At 51.8% G+C, this 3,466-nt stretch overlaps 1 protein-coding gene across 1 annotated transcript in view; it reads left to right on the top strand.

The window, feature by feature from the left end:
• Positions 1–3,466, top strand: part of PPIH (peptidylprolyl isomerase H) — a 25,300-nt gene that overhangs the window by 5,116 nt on the left and 16,718 nt on the right. Inside the window, exon 3 of the mRNA XM_026862712.1 lies at positions 2,781–2,786. The gene's annotated coding sequence lies outside the window, so the exon portion shown is untranslated. The remainder of the gene's footprint in view (positions 1–2,780; positions 2,787–3,466) is intronic.

Here is a 3,466-nt window from a genome sequence, read left to right as displayed (position 1 = left end):
TCTTGAGGTCTGAGTGCTGGGGCTTGTAGTTAAGTACAGGATGTCTCGACTTGGTAGAAAGTACAGCAAAAGGTAGAAGCTCCATCTTTCAGAAACTGTCCTTGATGAACAGCGAGATCACTTCCCTGTTTCCTGTAAAATCACAGAAAATAAGGTGAAATAAGGAAGCAGCAACCAACTTTTTCCAGGCAACCACTTCCCTTTTCTCACCAGCCCCTACTTTGATGTCCCCTCCCCTTTCCCTGCCGAGACCAGGTGGGTCCATCCCAAGCCATCTGTAGCCTCTGTCTCTCTCTGGGAGGCTTGAACCTGATCCTTAGCACCTCCGTGGGTTTCTGCCAACACGTGGATGGCAAAGGATGTGCTGTGGAGTTAGAATCCACTCGCTGATCCTCTTCAGAAATGAAACACTGAACTTGTTCACTGCTGGTGTGTGCAGGTGGCAGGACAGCACCCAATTTGGGCTGGGTTTAACCCTGTCCTTTGGCTTGGGCATTTTAAATTTAATTTTTAAATGGAGCTGTTCTGTAGCAGTTGCTGTGGCTGAGTGGGCACCTCTCTCGCGCAGGGCGACGGCACTGGAGTAGCCAGTATATACAGGGGTCCTTTTGCGGATGAAAACTTCAAACTGAAACACTCTGCTCCTGGGCTGCTCTCTATGGTGAGTATAAAATAGGGACATTTTAAGACCAAAAAGCTTTTGGTACTTTCTCTGTGCCCTTTTCCGAAGCGTATAAATGATTTGCCAGACAACAGGAATCTCCAGCACTGGATACAAGGTCTAAAAGACCTGCTCTGTAGCTCCTGGCCAGAAGGCTCCTCATGAGTTAATGTGTTGAGCGACACAGTCCTGATCCTGTAGCATCCTTTCTATTTTACCTGCTTGGAAGCCTGAGCAGCAGCACACGTGGGTGGCTTGGAAGTTGTCTGTGTTGGTTGTCTGCAGCTCTTTGGGTGTTGTTGGTAGACGTCAGTGGGTGGGTGGCGACAGCTCTTGTCACCGAAATCGGGGATAAAAATAACTTATTGACACCAATTTGATGCAGATAAGCAGACACTTCTTTATTGATGGCCGGACGTGTAGGGGAGTGCTCTCACCAACAACACGTGCCAGGCACCAGAATCACACATCTTCAATAGAACTCACTCATACATATTCATTAAGTCTTCATACATAAGCATAAAACTTCTAAGAAATCATTAACATATTCTCCTCCTACTTCCGATTCTGCACAGTAAAGGATAAAAATGTCTAGAAATGGGTCTGGGGTGTAATGTGAGTAGGTGGTCCATGAGTCGGTGGACGCGATCTCACCCTGCCGGAATTACCTTTTGCATAAGGACACGGTTTTCTTGGCAGGTACCTGCAAGCTGTTACTGTTACTGCCCTCAGTTCCCATTAATCCTGGACCTTGACAACTACTTGCATTCTTCTAGTCCTATGTATGTATTATAAATCAGTTTACAAATCACCTCATGTTTTGTTACCTAGGTTCTAACCGTTCCTACTAAACAATTATGACCAGTCACTTCAGCTTTGGTACGGGGCTATACAGGGATTTTAGAGTAGCAGTCGGTTGCTAGATTCAAAACACAATAATTGTAAAATTATTTTTACTAAAATATCCCTTAATTATATTTATACTTATATTAAAATCAAACACTAATTTAAGTTGATAATAAAATCAGTAATACTCTGACATGGGCTGTAAGCACCTGGAGGCGGCTCCGGGGAGAACTTATTGCAGCCTTTCAGTACTTATGGGGGCTTATAAGAAAGACGGGGACATACATTTTAGCAGGGCCTGTAGCAACTGGTCAAGCAGTAAAGGTTTTAAACGAAAGGAGGGTGGATTCAGACTAGACAGAAGGAAGAAATTCTTTATGAGGAGGGTAGTGAAACACTGGCCCAGGTTGCCCAGAGAGGCCGTGGATGCCCCGTCCCTGGAAACAGTCAAGGTCAGGCTGGACGGGGCTCTGAGCAACCTGATTGAGGTGAAGATGTCCCAGCTCATTGCAGAGTCCTTGGATTAAGTGACCTTTAAAAGTCCATTCCAAACCGTTCTGTGATGGGAGGATCCCCCCAGAGCCCCCAGAATGTCTTGGGGTGCACGGAAGGGCACATGCAGGGGGTTGTGTGTGCCCCATGGAGCGGTCTGGCCTGTCCCCAACAGCACAGCGTGGTGAGCTGGGTGCAGGAAGGAGTCCAGGGACCCTCAAGTAGCACGGCGAGGGCTTCAGGATGCCCCAAAAAGACGGCAGATGGAATCAGTAAGGACATTGCAAGAGGCTCAGCCAGCAAGCGGCCAAAAGGCCCGTGGTCCAGGGTGTGCCAAAGGGGCTGCCGAGGGCCAGGGGCTGCACAAAGACATCCCTACTGTCATACCCGTAAGGTAGAGAAGGGAGCACCTAAAATCCTCCCCATACAAGAACCAGCAGGTGTTAAACCAGAGGGGAAACCTCCCCCTCCTCCCCTGTCCGGGATGGCCCTCTCTGGCAGTAACTGGCCTAGCTCTGAAGAGATAAGTCCAGCCACCCCCAGCTCCTCTAATCTTTGAGGACCAGCTCCATCTCAAGGGGATTCATCTCGTAGCAGATTAATTTGTCACCTTGACTGCAACCGGGGGTGCAGGAGGCAGCCCACCGAGGGACCTGGAGATGTCGCCAAAGGCGCCTCTGACAGACAAACCGAGGGCTCCAGGGTGCACCAAGGGCACACCAAGGGGTTTTGGGTGCATGAAAGGCGCATTGAGGGGTGCGGGGAGACCCAGTTGGCGCAGCCACAGGTCCAGGGTGCATCGAAAGGCACGTGCAGGGGGACTGGGCACACCAGAAAGCAAAGCGAGGTGTAGGGGCGTCCTGAAATGGAGCCCGGGGACTTGGGGTGCCCTTAAAGCGACAGCCACGGCTCCAGGGATGCAGAGAGAGGCACCGAAATGGGTCCAGGGTGTTCCAAAACTCAGGCTGAGAACCCAGGAAGCACAAAAAGGGACCTGGGCGTGTCCAGCCGCCGCCTCTTGTGCTTGCAGGGAGCCTTGCTGGCGAGAGCCTGCTTGGCCGAGCCCGTCAGTCTCCCAGGCAGGCGAGCCTTGCAGGCAAGAGGAGGACAGGGGTCCACAGGGAGGTGGGAACCTTGGAGAGGTGGCTTTGGGCAACCCTGTGCCCCTGGACGTGTGCACCATGGGCTGTTTCCTTGGCAACGGGGCCTGTACACACACAGAGAGAGGTCCTGAGCAACGGGCCCCTCCCAGCCCCCACGGAGCCCTTTATGACGTCAGCGCATAGAAGGAGAGGTGTTCTGGCACAGGCCCTGCACACACAGTACCTGGTGGTGCTGCCAGTGCTGTGCCAGTGGGCTGGTGCTGGAGGCACTGGTAGAGCTGCTGGTACAAGTTCTGTTGGAGCTACCAGTGGAGCTGGTGGCAGTGCTGGTGGAGCTGGTACTGGTGCAGCTGGTGCTGCCATC

The sequence above is a fragment of the Athene cunicularia genome (genome assembly GCF_003259725.1).
Source record: "Athene cunicularia isolate RWA chromosome 21 unlocalized genomic scaffold, athCun1 chr21_part1, whole genome shotgun sequence".
In the NCBI taxonomy this organism is placed as follows: domain Eukaryota; kingdom Metazoa; phylum Chordata; class Aves; order Strigiformes; family Strigidae; genus Athene; species Athene cunicularia.
Note: the sequence above shows the minus strand (reverse complement) of the source record. Positions and strands in the feature narration are given on the sequence as shown.